This window comes from Rhinolophus sinicus, chromosome 17, assembly GCF_057876585.1.
Source record: "Rhinolophus sinicus isolate RSI-liver-muscle chromosome 17, RSI-T2T, whole genome shotgun sequence".
Taxonomy (NCBI): domain Eukaryota; kingdom Metazoa; phylum Chordata; class Mammalia; order Chiroptera; family Rhinolophidae; genus Rhinolophus; species Rhinolophus sinicus.
Genome location: NC_142517.1, coordinates 13,299,924 through 13,316,753, shown reverse-complemented (window position 1 = coordinate 13,316,753; position 16,830 = coordinate 13,299,924). Strand labels below are relative to the sequence as shown.

Genomic DNA, 16,830 nt, shown 5'->3' with positions numbered 1-16,830 from the left:
TTACTTGCCATTCTTTTCACACTGCAGGAATAATGCCACTTTAAGGTTATACAGTGCTCTTCTAGCCCTCCTAAACTTTTCAGAGCACTTTGATAGGTCCAGAGGAGTTTCCTGTGTCATTCTGGGCCTTCTCAACCCCAGGCTTTGGTGCTTTGTATGCTATGTGAAAGGCAAACAGGTAACGCAAATACATCAGACTTAGTGTTGTAAATTTACAAAATAGGCATTAATTGCTAAGAGTTGGTTTTTTTCTATTTGATAATAACTATAAAAACTGACAGGATTACAGTGGGCTTCTGAAATGATATTACTTTCTTGGATAGAATTTAGAAAGACAGAATATTGCCAAAATAATTTTTGTCTAAAATAAAAAAAAAATAGTATTTACCTACTCAGTTGTTCTTCAGTATTTGAACTGAGAAATATTTCACCTTTTTCTTATTACAGGCCTCAAATTATTATTTGACTAAATCTTCTGGTTATTATATTTTGGAGTAGCTACTGAGGGCTTAGGTGGCGAGTTACAGCTTGGGAATCCCCATTTTAGAGGTGGATATTTGACTCCCAAATTAACATAAATAACAAGAAATAGATTTAAAACTTTAGTTTTAGCTGTGTATATTGAGGGACTGTAGCACTATGGTGGCTGTCAGGGATTAGTGGATTAGGTTATTTTTAAATCATTTTAATTTAATATCTCTCCTTAAATTAAAAAGTTTCAAATCTGTGATTCATGCAATGTTGTAATTGCTCCACTGTAACTGCTGCCTTATTTAATTAAAACTGTTGCTTAACATTTTTTCACTCTTCCTTTTTTTTTGGTGACTCAACTTTATTATGAGTTGGAGCGAGATGGTGTTTAAGGCATTCCTGGGAATTTGAAGGGCACTGTTTTGGTTGTTATTTTGTCTTTATTTTTTTCAGTTACTTTGCATACAGTATGTATCAACTCTTACCCGTACAGAAGGTCGTTCTGACCTTGATCTTATTTTAGGGCTTTCATTTCTTCTAGGTAATCAGAAATAAATAATTTTGATTATGGTTATAATTTTTACAGTTTGGAAACGACATGAAGAATCTTTAATATTTCAATTTGAATGTAGGACATGGACACTTAATATTCTGTATTGAAAATAATTAGTGAGCTATCTCCTAGCATTCTGTCCTTCTTGAATTTTACATATGTAGTTGGGTATAACTGTCGACTTCGATTTAAGTTCAGCGTAATTTAGTGTTAGATTCCTTTTGGTGATATATGAGATTTTTTTAATGTAATCTAAGAAGTGTTAACAAGAAATTAATTAACCAAATATTGAATAATAAGGGAAAATTTTCTATTCCTTAAATACTCTTAATCTGTTTATCATTGTTCTCATCACACACAGAGGATGCTTGAGGCATTTTCTTCTATTCCTTGTTTTTCCATTTCTCTTCACTTTTACTTCTCCTCCCCCCAACCCCGCCCCCCCACATCACTTACGTCATGTAATATGAATTGAAATGTAATATTTGGACCTGAGGGAGGAAGAACCTTTTGACCCTTTAAGTTACCCTCTCAAGGGCTTCAGTGTCTTCATCTGTAACAGAAGTGGGGAAAGTGGGTCATACTGGACGCTTATGCTCTTTTAATTAGAAAATACTTAGCCCTGTGAATTTAGCAAGTATCTTGAGCAGATTTGTGCAGTTCTAATACTTTTTTTACCTTGTTGAGATCTTTTTTATTTTTTATTAGTTTCACGTGTACAAAGCAATATAATAGTTAAACATCTATACCCCTCACAAAGTGATAACCGCCACCCCCAAATATGCTACCCCTATGACATCGTATATAGCTGTTATAATACCATTGACTATATTCCCTGTGCTGTACTCCACATCCCGTGACTATATACGTGTATACATAGATATTGAATTATAGCTGACATTCAATATTATTCTGCCTCAGCTTCAGGTGTATAGCGCCGTGGTCAGGCACCTACACTGTCCTTGAAGTGATTACCCTGATAAGTCCAGTGCCCATCTGGCACCCTACATAATCTTTACATTATTGATTACATTCCCCATACTGTATTTTATATCCCTGTGACTATGTTGTGACTACTCCTTTGTTCTTTCTAACCCCTTCACCTTCTTCCCCATCCCCAACCCTCCCATCTAGCAACCATCAGTTTTTTTCCCTTTATCTCTGAGTCTATTTCTGTTTTGTTTGCTCGTTTATGCTGTTATTTCCACACATAAGTGAGATGTTATGGTATTTGTCTTTCTCAGTCTGACGTATTTCACTTAGCATATAGTTTCTAGGTCCATCTATGTTGTTGCGAATGGTAAGATTTCATTTTTTTTTTTTTTGTGGTTGAGTAATACATCACTGTATAAATGTACCAGAGTTTCTTAATCTAGTCATCTATCGATGGTCATTTGAGTTGTTTCCATGTCTTGGCTATTGTGAACAGTGCTGCAGTAAACATAGGGGTGCATGTATTTTTTCGAATTAGTGTTTTGGATTTCTTTGGCTAGATACCTAGGAGTGGGATTGCTGCGTCATAAGGTAGTTCCATTTTCAGTTTTCTGAGGAACCTCCATACTGTTTTCCATAGTGTCTGCACCAATCTGCAATCCCACCAACAGTGAACAAGGTTCCGGTTTCTCCACATCCTGGCCAACACTTGTTTGTTGATTTATTGATGATGGCTATCCTGATAGGAGTGAGGTGACATCTCATTGTGGATTTTATTTGCATTTCTCTAATGATCAGTGATGTTGAACATCTTTTCATATGTCTTTTGGCCATCTGTATGTCTTCTTTAGAGAAGTGTCTCTTCATATCTTCTGCTCATTTTTTAATTGGGTTTTTTTTTTTTTTGGTGTTGAATTGTATGAATTTTTTATGAATTTTGGATATTAACCCCCTTATCAGATGTATCATTGGCAAATATCTTCTCCCATTCAGTAGGATGTCTTTTTTGTTTTATTAATGGTTTCCTTTGCTGTGAAAAAACATTTTAGTTTGATGTAATCCCATGTGTTTACTTTTGTCTTTTGCTTCCCTTGCCCGAGAGGATATATCACTAAAAATATTACTAAGGGTAATGTCTGTGACTTTACTCCCTATATTTTCTTCTAGGAGTTTTATGGTTTCAGGTCTTACATTTAAGTCTTTAATCCATTTTGAATTTATTCTTATATGTGGTGTAAGAAGGTGGTCCAGTTTCACTTATTTGTATTTATCTGTCCAGTTTTCTCAGCACCGTTTATTAAATAGACCGCCATTGCACCAATGTACATGTTGCTTCCATTGTTGTAGATTAATTGACCATATAAGTATAGATTAATTTTGGGGCTCTCAATTCTGTTCCACTGATCTGTGTGTCTATTTTTATGCCAGTACCATGCCGTTTTGATTACTACAGCCTTGTATGATCTGATGTCTGTTAGTGTGATACCTCCGTCTTTATTCTTATTTCTTAAGATTGCTGTGGCTATTTGGGGTCTTTTATGGTTCCATATAAATTTTAGGATTGTCCTAGTTCTGTGAAAAATGTCATTGGTAATTTGATAGGGATTGTGTTGAATCTATATATTGCCTTAGATAGTAAGGACAATTTTAACCATATTAATTCTTCGTATCCATGAGCATGGTTTATGTTTCCATTTATGTGTATCTTCTTTATTTTGTGTTTTCAATGTCTTATAATTTTCTGAGTACAGGTCTTTTACTTTGGTTGAATTTATTCCTAAGCATTTTACTGTTTTTGAATCAATTGTGAATGGGATTGTTTTCTTAATTTCTCCTTCTGATAATTTGTTATTGGTGTACAAATGCAACTGATTTCTCAATATTAATTTTGTATACTGCTACTTTACTAAATTTGTTTATCAATTCTAATAGGTTTTTGGTGGAATCTTGGGGGTTCTCTTTATATAGTATCATGTCATCTGCAAATAATGACAATTTTACTTCCTCTTTTCCAATATGGATGCTTTTTATTTCTTTTTCTTGTCTGATTGCTGTGGTTAGATCTGCCAGAACCATGTTAAATAAAAGCGGTGAAAGTGGACATCCTTGTTCTTGTTTTTGATTTTAAGGGGAATGTTTTTAGCTTTTCCCCATTGAGTATGATGTTAGCTGTGGGTTTATCATATATGGCCTTTATTATGTTGAAATACGATCCCTCTAGTCCCACTTTGCTAAGAGTTTTTATCATAAATGGATGCTGGATTTTGTCAGATGCTTTTTCTGCATCAATTAATATGACCATATAATTTTAATTTTTCATTATGTTAATGTGGTGTCTCAACATTAATTGATTTGCAAATGTTGAACCAACCTTGCATATCAGGAATGAATCCCACTTGACCGTGGTGTATGATCTTTTTAATGTATTGCTGAATTCAGTTTGCTAATATTTTGTTGAGGACTTGTTGAGATCTTTATTAGACTTACTGAATTTTTGTTTTTAAATGTTCAGGAATCTCTGCATTTTGTAACTTAATTCTTGGGTTTGTAGGACCTTTGAAATGCAGTTTTCTTTTGGTCACTTGCATAATAATGGCAAAAATAATGACAAAATATTAGTGATTTTGTGCCAAGCAAGCCCTGTACTATTAAATGTGCTAGACCATTCAATCCTTGGAGTAAGTTTGATGTTTTTCTTGTGGGGAACCTGAAGCATTACATCAGGTATCTTACAGAAGATCACGCAGTTGGTAGTATCAGCAAAGATTTTGTTATATCTGCGTATTCCTGTTCATTCTAGTATTATCCTGTTGGTAGTGTTAAAACAACCTAAAATTGATTTTCTTTTGCATTTCATAATTCTGTGATTTGATTAGCACTTTATCCTTTACAAAGGGCTTTGTGAGACAAGGAGGATGGGACCTACGTACTTAAGTCTCATGGATGCACACTGCCCTTGTTCAGAGGGTTAGGCCTGACTTTCTTTCCCCCCCCTTTTTTCCTTTAACAGGGTTCTCTTTTCACATCAAATCGTTTTATTTTAGATTTCTATAACTTTTAATTTTTTTTCTTTTGTGATGACAGGGAAGATATCAGTGGAGGCTACTGTGTTTTAGAGTTGCCCATGAATTTTCTACATAGTAACAGACCAATATCCACTGATGCCTGGAGGGAATATCCATTATAAAAGGGTGAAAAGTAACTGACCTTTTTGGGGGAGGAATCAAGACAATCAAAATGAATATGAACTGCATTGTTAATGAAGGCACATTAGTTTATAGTTATTGCCTATCTTAACATTTTTCTGCTTATAAAGTAGTATGTGTTTATAGTTAAGAATTTGATAAACAAAAATTACCTAAATTTAATCATTGCTAATACTTTGATATATATCTTAATTAGAGGTGGAGGAACCAAGGTTTCTGGACATGTTAAATGTGAGCTACAAGTAGTAATTTGACTATGCAGTTGGATACATGAGTATGAAGTTCAAGAGCGTAGTTATGGTTAGACCAAATATGAGAGTGTTGGACCAAGTATGAGAGTCCATGAGTGATCAGTCTTTGCTATGGGTCTAGATAAGTTCACCTGGGAAGTGTATGCAGAGAAGAGGAGGAATAAATCAAAGGAGCCCTGGGCTCTCGAGCATTTAGAGGTTTGGAAGAGGAGGAGGATCCACCAAAGAAAATTGATATGTGGCTGCCAGAAAAATGGGAAATCAGAGAACTGACTATCCTGGAAGCCAAATGGAGAAAGGGTTTCAGGAAGGAATGATTAACTTGTTGAATGTTGCTGAGAGGCTATGTGAGAAGACTGAAAGTTTACCACTTGGCATGTGAAGGTCATTGATCCTCCCAACACGGTGTCCAGGGTGTGTGTGTGAGGTTCCCCTGATGTTATGGGCTCAAAGGAAATTGGGAAGAGAGGGAAGTGGGGATGGCTTTTTTGTGTGAGTTCAGTAAAGGGGAACAGAGTTTTACTGTAGATAGCAGGGTATGGGGAGAGTCAAGAAGTTTTGTTTTAAGAGGAGAACTATTACGGTGTGTTTTGTGTGGCAGTAAGAATGCCGTATTCATTTCCCCCATTTTTTCTTGGTGAGACTTTGCAGAAGTTTGTCCATTTTATTGGTCTTCTGAAAGAATCAGCTTGTGGTTTAATTCATCAGTTCTACCAAAAACAATGCAAAATTTGATTATGAGGTGTTTTCTTGGTGGAAGCAACAGATTTCTTATAAGGCAGAGAACCAGTCCTCTAGTGGTTTGGCAGTTCAACAGCTCATTTCTTCAGAAAAGACTCTTAAATTTTTAAAGACTCTATTTGAATTGGTATTGCAGTCAAAATGAATTATTAAACAGCATGTATTTTATTGTTCCCAAACAAGAAGAGATCTTACTATATTTTTCCTGCCCTCTCCATATCTTGGTTTTCTCAAGGTGTACGATTTTAGTTGAAAGTTGATTTTTCTCTTATCAAATTCCTTTTCTATTTGTAGAATCATAAAGTTGCATAAAGACTCACAATCAAGCTGTCAACAATTTAGACTTAAGGTTTACTTTTTTTATTTACTATCTATTTAAACATATTTTAAATTTTTGTTTTTAGTCAAAGTCATACATGTTCTTGGTTTAAAAAAATACGGAGAGATTTATCATAAAGTAGCTATATCTGTTGCATCCCATCCCACCTCTCATTCTTCATGGTTAATATTCATCTTTATCCATTTCTGCTGTTTAATTTTTGTGGTAGTTACCTCTGTCTCTAAGATGTTTACGAGTATTTATGAACCTAAGATATTATCTATCTGTTGATTTCCTATTATGGTGGATGTTGATTTTGTTTGTTTCTACCATCTCCCAACTTAGAATCATTTTATTTCATTTCTGTTCTTGGTTACCTCTACACCTCCCAACATTATTCCCCCCGCCCCCCAATTTGGCCTCAGTAACCTAAGGAAGTGTCTTTTGACTCTGTACATTCTAAATCAAATAGAAACACTACCTTTCTTTTCAGTTCTGTCTGATTCCATCTCCCAGCCTGTCAGTTTTACTTTTATCTTGTCAAGGTGAATAGTATTTACGTTCCATCCTATAACCCTAATTAAGTCTTACGTTATTTGGCTATTCTGAAAACCAGTGAACAGTGTTCATGTTATTGTATCTGTGCTGCCCTGGGCACTGGGAAGCTAAGTCATGTGCTATTACTGTTCTTTTCCTACTGTTTGAGTATTGCCCTGTGCGACTCAAAAAACCTTTCTAGCATCAAATTCAAATAATACTAACAGTTACCGAGCACTCATCAATTACATGCCAGGCACTGTTCTAAGAACACTGTATGTTATTTTATTTGGTCCTCCCAACAAAAACTACTATTCTTGTTCCTATTGTACCAAAAAAAATTTTTTTTTTTTTCAGAGAGATGAAAGATTTACATAAAGTAACGTGCTCAACTGGCAGGGGAGTTACCAAGCTGAAAAAGACTATTCTGTACTATCCACACAGTGGTCTCTAAGAGCACTGTGTGAAGCTGTGATCGAGTCTTTCAGCCCTTAGGTGTGCTCCCTGAACCCCACTCTCTTCATCTCCGATCCCTGATTGTGGGATCTTAGGATTGTCTGTGGTGAATACTTAGGAGGTGGTCTAGGAATGAGGGTATGCTTGGAGGTGGCTGAGTGCAATTGGGAATTTCACTCTTGAGGGGAGTCTTTGGAAATTTTCACTCTATTTCACTTGTAGGAGCCCTAAGCTAACTGAGATAGTAACTACTGCACTTCCCTTTCTGCCTATCAGTTGCTCATCATAGAAAACCTCTAGTTTGAACACTTCTTATAAGAGAGTAAAGCAAGGATGCCCTTTCTCACCTTCTCGCTATTCAGTCATTGCAATAAGGGAAAAAAAGAAATAAGTGTAAAAGACGGGAAGGGAAAGGCATAAAACTCTCTTTGCAGATGACATGATTGTGTACAAAGAAAAGCCTGAGACGTCTACAAAACAACTAGCAGAACTAATAAGTGAATTAAGGCTGCAGAATTCAAAGTTAATATTTTTCTAAAAATCAATTTAATGTTTACATAGTAGCAACCAGAAAACCAGAAAATGAAGTTTAACAAACAAGTCCGTTTATAATAACTACAAAAAAAAACAAAAAAAAACACACACCCATAAAATACTTAGGAATAACTTTAACAAAAGACATGCAATTACACGATACCTCTTTACTAAAAACATCAGAATAATGCTGAGAGAAATTAAAGAAGACCTAAGCAAATGGGGAGCTAGGCTGTGTTCACACATCCAAAGACTCAATTTGTTAGATGTTGGTTGATACATAGATTTATTGATATATATATAGATTCATTGCAATCCTAATCAAAAGTCTATTGGCTCTTACAACTCAGTAATAAAAAGAAAACAGCCCAGTCAAAACCAGGTAGAAGAATTGAACAGACATTTCAGTTAAATGGATAAACAAATAATGGAATTTTATTCAGCAATAAAAGAAATTGCTGATGTACACAATATGATTGTCATTAAGCCCAGTGAAAGAAACCCAATACCACAGTGCATAATGTGTGATTTCATGTATATAAAAGTCATGGGGGACGGAAGGAGAGCCCTCAAGGGGTATGTGAAATTCTGAGGCGTGATGGAAATGTCTATGCCTTGATCATAGTGGTGGTTTTATGCACATATCCAAGTGTTCAATTACAAGAAGTGTACAATTAAAAGATGCATTGAATTGAGTCTTTAAATAGGCAGTTTGTTCTGTGTAAATCATACCTTAAAGTTGATAAATAGTGACCAACAAATACATGGCAAAAATATATATTCAGTAAATTAGCTTTATTGGTGTGGACCAATTCTAGTTGCTAGGTCATATTATTCCCTTGGGATATAACAGTCCTTTTAAGGATCAAGTAGCTGCCAAATATGTTAAGCAAATAAAAGACTTCATTGTTTCTTAAGTTCTTTGTAGTAAGAAAGTGTAACAGTGGAATCGGTTATTCTTTTTTTTTTTTTGGTGGAAAGAAAAGCAGGTTTATTCAAAATGCCGGCATTCTGGGAGGATGGTGGACTCCAATCCAAAATTTATCCCCAGAATCAGTTTTTCTTGTTTTGGTTTTCTAGCTTGGATTTCCTATGTTCCTTCTTTTCTTCTTTTCCAAGCCATTTTAAACCTATTACTGAGAATTATCAAAGTTGGATTTGTTGACTTGGGAAGTAAAAAAATCTATCTTTTGTTTCTGACCTCTTAGTAGGTGAATCTGTAAACTTCTTCAGACTTCTCTAGCCATTCAAACTGCTCTCTACGTATAACTTTAGCCTTATAATTTCAGATATGGAATCATACCAAGTAAATATAACAGATCTACGATTAAATATGTAATTTTTAACATTAGGAAAAGTAAATGAAAAAAAATCCAACTTTCCTTGTATGCAACCTCATATAATGTGGACGTAATCATGAGCTGTAAAAATTATAGTAAATCTCCCCCCATTTAAACAATGTTATGGCATCTTTAGTTATATAGTTTTAACATACATTGATGGGTCACTTTCCTATATGTCATTGTAAAAGTACTTTAAAAACAATGTCATCATTTTTGGTGTTGCTGTAAGCTTTTCTGCTACTTAAATTATGTTTTCCATTTTCATTTAGCCTTTTTTGATACATTCATTCACATATCCAGCATACTTACGATTTTTTTTATAAGGCTGAGAGAAATGGATTTAGAAAATATGATTATTGGATATGATGTTTAAACAAGTATGATATTTAAGATCTGCAAAAGGTTAAAGAAAATAGCAATTCTTGGTCACTGAACTACTTCCTGGCTCTTCCTAGCTGGTGAAACAAGTCTTACAATGTTGGTAAGAATGCCAACTTAAATTATTGTCTCTGATTGAAAGTCCCACAGACTTTTTTAGGTGTTATTATCATTTTTCTTACATGAATGTAAGGAAATGTATATGAAGGAAATGTTGGATTAAAAAGCACATTTTTTCCTTAATTTCAACCCAGTAGTTTTCTTTTTCTCTCTTTTTTTTTTTTTTTTTTTAGGGAAGAGGAAAGCAGGTAGTGGGGTTCTGGTATGTTCAAAGAAATATTGTCTCATGATTGTACAATCTCACTCCTCTGCATCAATTTCATGCACCCGGTGATGTTACTTTTTTAGACCTGCTCTCTTCTGCCTAAGGACAATGTCTAATAAGAATTAATGGCAGAACATGAAATCTAATTTCTTTTTTTTCTGTTTTGTTTGTATGTTTATTCTGTTCTTTAGGTTCCACATACAAGTGAAATCATATGGTATTTGTTTTTCTCTGACTTATTTCACTTAGCATAATTCCCTCTAGGCCCATCCACATTATTGCAAATGGGAAGATTTTATTCTTTTTGTATGGCAGAGTAATAATCCATTATATATATGTACCACAGTTTCTTTATCCACTCGCCTATCAATGGACATTTCGGTTGTTTTCACGTCTTGGCTGTTATGCATAGTGCTGCAGTAAATACAGGGGTGCATATATCTTTTCAAATTATTGTTTTGAATTTCTTTAGATAGATACCCAGAAGTGGAATTGCTGGGTCATAAGGTAGTTCTATTTTTAATTTTTTGAGGACGCTCCATACTGTTTTCCATAGTGGCTGCACCAGTTTGCGATCCTACCAACAGTACACAAGGATCCCCTTTTCTCCACATCCTCCCCAACACTTGTTGTTTGTTGATTTATTGATGATGGGCATTCTGACAGGAGTGAGGTGCTGTCTCTTTGTGGTTTTTACTTGTATTTCTCTGATGTTTTATTATGTTGAGACTCTTTTCATAGATCTGTTGGCCATCTGTATGTCCTCTTTGGAGAAATATCTATTCAGGTCCTCTCCCCATTCTTTTGTAATTAGATTCTTTGTTTTTTGGTGGTGTTTGAGTTTTTAAATAAATTTTGGATATTAGCTCCTTATCAGATGTATTATTGGCAAATATCTTCTCCCATTCAGTAGGATCTCTTTTTGTTTTGCTGATGGTTTGTTTCCTTTGCTGTGCAAAAACTTTTTTGATGTAGTCCCATTTGTTTATTTTTTTCTTTTGTTTCCCTTGCCCAAGGAGGTATATCAGTAAAAATATTACTAACAGTAATACCTGAGAGTTTACTTCCTGTATTTTCGTCTAGCAGTTTTATGGTTTTGGTCTTACATTTAAGTCTTCAATGCATTTTGACTTTATTCTTGTGTCTGATGTAAGAAGGTGGTCATTTCATTTTCTTGCATATATCTGTCCAGTTTTTCCAGCACCATTTTTTTATGTTTATTTCTATTTATTAATATAATATACATATATACTGCAGTTATAAAATACTATGCATATTATAAAGTATACACTTACAATAGAAATTTTAAAATTGGTAAGTAAATCTATAGTAAAACATTTAAAAATTTTATTTTTATTATTAAAGGGACATCATATTTTGTCCTTAAAAAAATACACACACATATACATACTTCTAGGAAGATACCAGCACCATTTTTTTAATAGACTGTCTTTACCCCAGTGTATATTCTTTCTTCCTTTGTCATAAATTAAATACCATGCAGGCATGGATTTATTTCTGGGCTCTCTTTTCTGTTCCATTGATCTATATGTCTGTTTTTATGCCAGTACCATGCTGATTTGATTACTGTGGCCTTGTAGTATAATTTGATACCAGGTAGTGTGATACCTCCAGCTCTGTTCTTCTTTCTCAGGATTCTCGTCCCACAGACTTTTTGATGTTAAGATTTTAAAAATTGGGAATGGTAGACAGAAAAGCCATGTCTTTAAAGAAATTCTTTCCTGTGGGCAGCTCCACCTTAAATTTAAAAAAGGGGGGGTGGCAGAAAGGGGGAAAAATTAAGTAAATTATCCTTAAAGTCATTAAAATGTGATAAAGCCACAGCCTCCTGTTTTATTTTCTTTATGACTTTGAAAGCAAAAACATAAAGTGTTAACTGTGTTAAAACTTAAATTGTGTATATTGACCAGAGAGCAGTAGTTATTTCCTAATTGAGGTGCAGGAAGCTTTAAAATGCTTGTTCATCCTTTATCAGTATTACTAAATGAATCAGCAATTTGCTAAGGTCAGCAAACCTTTATTTTGAATTTTAACAATAATATGTATTTTTAAGAATATAGAAGAATTTAGGTGTAACATAGGAATAAATTTGGTATTAAATCATTAACAGAATTTGGTATTAATAATTAACAGAATTTTAGGTCTGGAAGGTTCCTTTTGGGTATTATATCTTACTTTTTAGGTTTGAGAAATGATAGGAGGTGACTGACATATTAGAAGGATGTGCACCATTCTTACCTGATTTAGTCATTACTTAGTTACATTAGTTGGTGAAAATGGATTACTGACCACTTAGATGGTTTTCAGAATTAGGGAAATTGATTTTCAGGTTAACATGCCAGTGACGCCAAGGGTGAGGAGGCCTCATGGAAGTCAGTTGTAATGGCTGTGCTTACAGTTGTCAAGCCTTGCTCTCCTTTGGTCACTTGTCTTGCCGGTGTATTTCTAGTTCCCAGAAGGATGTGCTAGGCCTCCCTTTCACTCCTCATGGCTCTGTGAAAGCTCTCCAAGGACTTCTCCCTGAGTGCTTGTCTCAGTGCCATTGTTCCCATATATATTAGAATAGCTGCCTGTGCTGTGTTTGGAAGAAAATGTCCATGATCTAGGTTTTCAGTTTATACTGAAAATGGCCAGGTGATTCATTCAGAAGCAAATACCTGCATTGGACCAGCTGCTCTGTTATATGCTTGGGCGCAGAAAACAAGTCAAAGTTGTGACATTTAAGCTGAGACCTAAAAGGCGAGGAGTTAGCCAGCTGAAGAGCAGAAGTCCAGAGAGCAGTCACAGCATATGTAAAGGATGGTGAGGCTGGAGAAGGGAGACAAAGGGAGACAAAGGCTTGAGATAGGCTGGGTTAATAGAAAACCTGACCACACAGGTCTGGAGGACATGCTGAGGATTTAGAATTGACCGTAAGAAATTTGGAAGGCACCACAGGATTTTTAGCCAGGGAGGAATCACTGTGATGTGGGAGAATAAATTAGAGGGGATCCAGGGGCCTTGAAGGACTCCTTCGGTCTTTGGCTGCTGCAGTGAGAGGAGCTGTCGCCGAGTCCGTGCATCCCGTGGATGGTTGCACTTCACCACTCCAGCTCCTGATCACAAGGAGCAGGCAGACCTGCTGCACCAAACCCGGTAACATGAAGGTCCTCGACTCCTTCCCCTGCAACGGGGCTGCCTCCTCACAAGATACTGGACATGGAGCCAGCGGCCGATGGCAAAGGTGTGCTGGTTGGTGGTGCTTGTCAGGAAGCGGCAATCCGGCCAGTGAAAGCCGCCACCTCTTACGTGCGGCCCACCATCAACAAGAACGCCCGGGCCCCCTCAGCAGCATCCCGCGCCTGAGCCGCTGCGCCCAGACCTGCGCCCGCCGCCATCCGCACAGCCAGTGCCCCCCGTGCAGCCCGAAGCCCGTGGCAGTGAAGAGGAACGGACCCCCCCACACCCCGCCCACCCGACCCAAGCAATGAAGCATCAGCCGACTTCCCTAAACCAAAAAAAAAAAAAAGGGCTTGTAGGGAATGAAGCTTTTGTTATTATTTTCAATAATTGCAGCTAATATTATTTGTTTGCTATGAGCTTGACAGTATGCTAAACCTTCACCCTTATTATCTCATGTAAACCTCACAACAGCCAAGTTGGCTGCTGTTGTTATCCCTGTTTTACAGGTGAGGAAACGAGTGAGAATAGCAGCTTGGCCAAGGTCATTCACGTAGTTAGTAAGCGGCAGAGCTGGGATTTGAACCCAAACAGTGTATGATTCTAGACACGGTGCTGTTAGCTACTTGGCTTGCGCTTTCAGTGCTTGAGGTGATGGTCTATTAGTGGTTCTTGAAATTGAGTGGATCGCAACTGGAATTTTTTTTTTTTAATAGAACAGAGTGGAAATTAGAGTACTTGGCAGTAGTAAGAATAAAATATTAATATGTGGAACTTTGCTTCACTTTTATTTTATATAACTATATTTGTACGTGGGTAAGCTTGTAGGCCATTGCAAAAAGAGCCACTGATGGCTTGGACTGTGACAGTACAGATGGAGAGAAGTGGATCTCAGTGTGGAGAGGCAGACGCACCAGGTATCCATAAGATTGGATACAGGGGCTGAGTGTAGGGAGGTGTCAGGGCTGAGTGCCCGCTTTCTGGTGGGAGCAAGATCAGTCCTGCTTTGTGTGTGCTCAGTCCTCTTTAAAGGCGTTTGACCCTTCTTAGAGGGGACCTCCCGATAGCTGTTTCTTTTACTACCTGATTCTCTAGCTTCTCTCAACTGCAGCGGGTAGGACTTGGGGTTGGCATATCATCCAAATCTGTGTTTTACAGCAGATCAGGAAGCTGGCTGCGAACGTATGCGGTGATCTGTCACCCAAAACTACCTAAACGGGGGTTGAGCCAAGAGTAAATTCTCTCTCTGGAATCGGAGGTGAGTAGTGAGCAGGCCACACAGGCACACCTGTGGGCTAGCAGTAGCCCTAGAGTGAAGGTATGGGGGTTGTTTGTGCTGTGGTCTCTGTGGGACCCAAAGAACTTGTAGGTTCTAGTGGTGAAGAGTCAAGAGCCCTCTCTGAAGTTCAGGTCCAGTTCATGCGTTCCTGGCTTTCTGTGAGGCCCATTTTCTTATTTTCATGCCTGATGTTTTAGTAAAACCCGGCTGGCTCCTCACATTACTGCCAGGGGTCTCCATACTGTGCATTCAGCAAGTGCTAACTAGAAACAAAACATGGAGTAGTTAAGTGCCTGGTACAAATCCCCCTTCTCCATCTGAATGGTTTTTTGACCTTGGTCAAGACACTTCTCACTGAGCCTCAGCTTCCTCCTCTGCATAGTTGGGGTGATAAGAGAGCGGGGTGTCGTAGGTTGTCTGAGAAGTGAGTGAGACAAGCCGTAGTATCCGGCACTCAGTTCAGTGCCTAGTGCAGGATTAGGGCTCGCTAATTGCTGATAGTAGTTGGTATTTTTAGGATGGTTCTGGAGAGACTTAAACATGTTTATGAACAAAGCTTATAGGAAGGAGCCAGGAGAGAGAGAGAGAGAGAGAGAGGTTGGGAGACAGAGAGACACTGGGCATAGAGAGGGTGTTCAGAAAAGGTATTAGATTCCAGAGAAGCAAGGATGGTATGAGATCAAGAGCAGACATTAGCTCTAGACAATTAGTGGATTGTTTTCAACAGGAGGAAACCTGCGGAGGTGGTAGAAGGGGCATATTTTCTGAGATTGGATCCCAGGTGTGGTCGTCTACTGGGAGAGATGCTTCCTGAGGAGAAAGGTGGTGACTCGGAAGGCCGTTGTGAATGGCAGACAGGGACACACAAAATAATTGGTGAACAGTGCTGAGACCCTGAGATTTCACACTGTTAATGTATGGTGACACCAGTCTGCATGTCTTGACAGTTTTTCCTGGCTGCGCTATGTTCAGCAGAATAACAAGATGTAAAAGTAGGACTAGTATAGTTTTAAGAGTTTGCATGACAGATGTAAGAAAGAATAAGGAGGCTGGGTACTTGGGTGCAGGGACGTACCATGTTTCCCCGAAAATAAGGCCCAACTGGGAAATAAGCCCTCACATAATTGTACTGCATCTTTTGGAGCAAAAATTAATATAAAACCCGGTCTTATTTTCGGGGAAACACAGTAGTAAGGCATGTGGTCAGCTGTTGAGTCCTGCTTGGCTGGGGATGGTGACAGTCTTAGAGAAAGAGGAGGGCAGTGGTCTGTGTGTTACCACGCGCACAAGGTACATCATTTCTTTGAATGATGGTTCTTCCATACTGTTGCTAACACTAATTCCTTGTGTTGATAACTGAAATATTAAGACCAGTTACGGCTCTTTCATATGGTCACACCCCAAACATTGAGTTAGTTCTAGTACATAATTTTGAAGTTGCCCTGATTTCACGTGGTATGCTGAATCAGTAAATAATAGGTTGTGATCTAAGTCGGGTACAGTTTAAGCACTTAATGAGAGATTTTATTTTCGTTGACTACTTCTGAGGAACTTAACATTTCAGCTATGTCAAACACTTTAAAAATAAACACACAAGTAGAATAGAGTTTTTAGATGCAGTTCATGTGTTTGTGACTACAACAGCCTGTCTTTGAGGTGGAATTCAGCCATGATCTGGGCCTGGTCTGTCTGAACTTTGGTAGTCCTTATTTCTCCTTTCATTTATACTTGGAGTGTAGTGAATCGGAAAATAGTAACAGTTTTTTTCAGTCACTGAATATTTGAGGACCTTCGTGTTTCAGGTAGTAAGGCGTCAGAACAAAAGTGAACAGCACAGAAATGATACCTGGGAGGAGCCCGTCAGCTTCCCTCAGCGTGATCAGCACGCCATAGTGGGGTGCACGACACAACTTGGGGTGCCCACTAGCCATTGGGGCCTAGAGGAAAATATTAGAGCTTCTCATCTCTTACTTTCAGCCTCGGCGTGCTTTAAAACATATGTAATATGTAAGAATAGTGCATTTCTGAAATGTATAGACAAACTTACATATATGTATTACTTGTACATACAAGCTCCTTTTTTTGCAGGTAGTGTGTATGTAATCAAAAAGTGTTGGGAGGCTGCTATATGTTTATATTTTTAAAAATACGCATTTTTGATAACTTTCTCTTACGATTTCACATTTTGAGAAAACCAAGAGTTTCTATGCATACTGTGTTTCCCCCAAAATAAGACCGAGTCTTATATTAATTTTTGCTACAAAAGACGCACTGGGGCTTATGTTCATGGGATGTCATCCTGAAAAATCATGCGAGGGCTTCTT

General features: G+C 37.4%; 1 protein-coding gene across 4 annotated transcripts in view; it reads left to right on the top strand.

The window, feature by feature from the left end:
* BACH1 (BTB domain and CNC homolog 1) overlaps positions 1-16,830 on the top strand; it is a 54,826-nt gene that overhangs the window by 17,053 nt on the left and 20,943 nt on the right. The window lies entirely within an intron of this gene.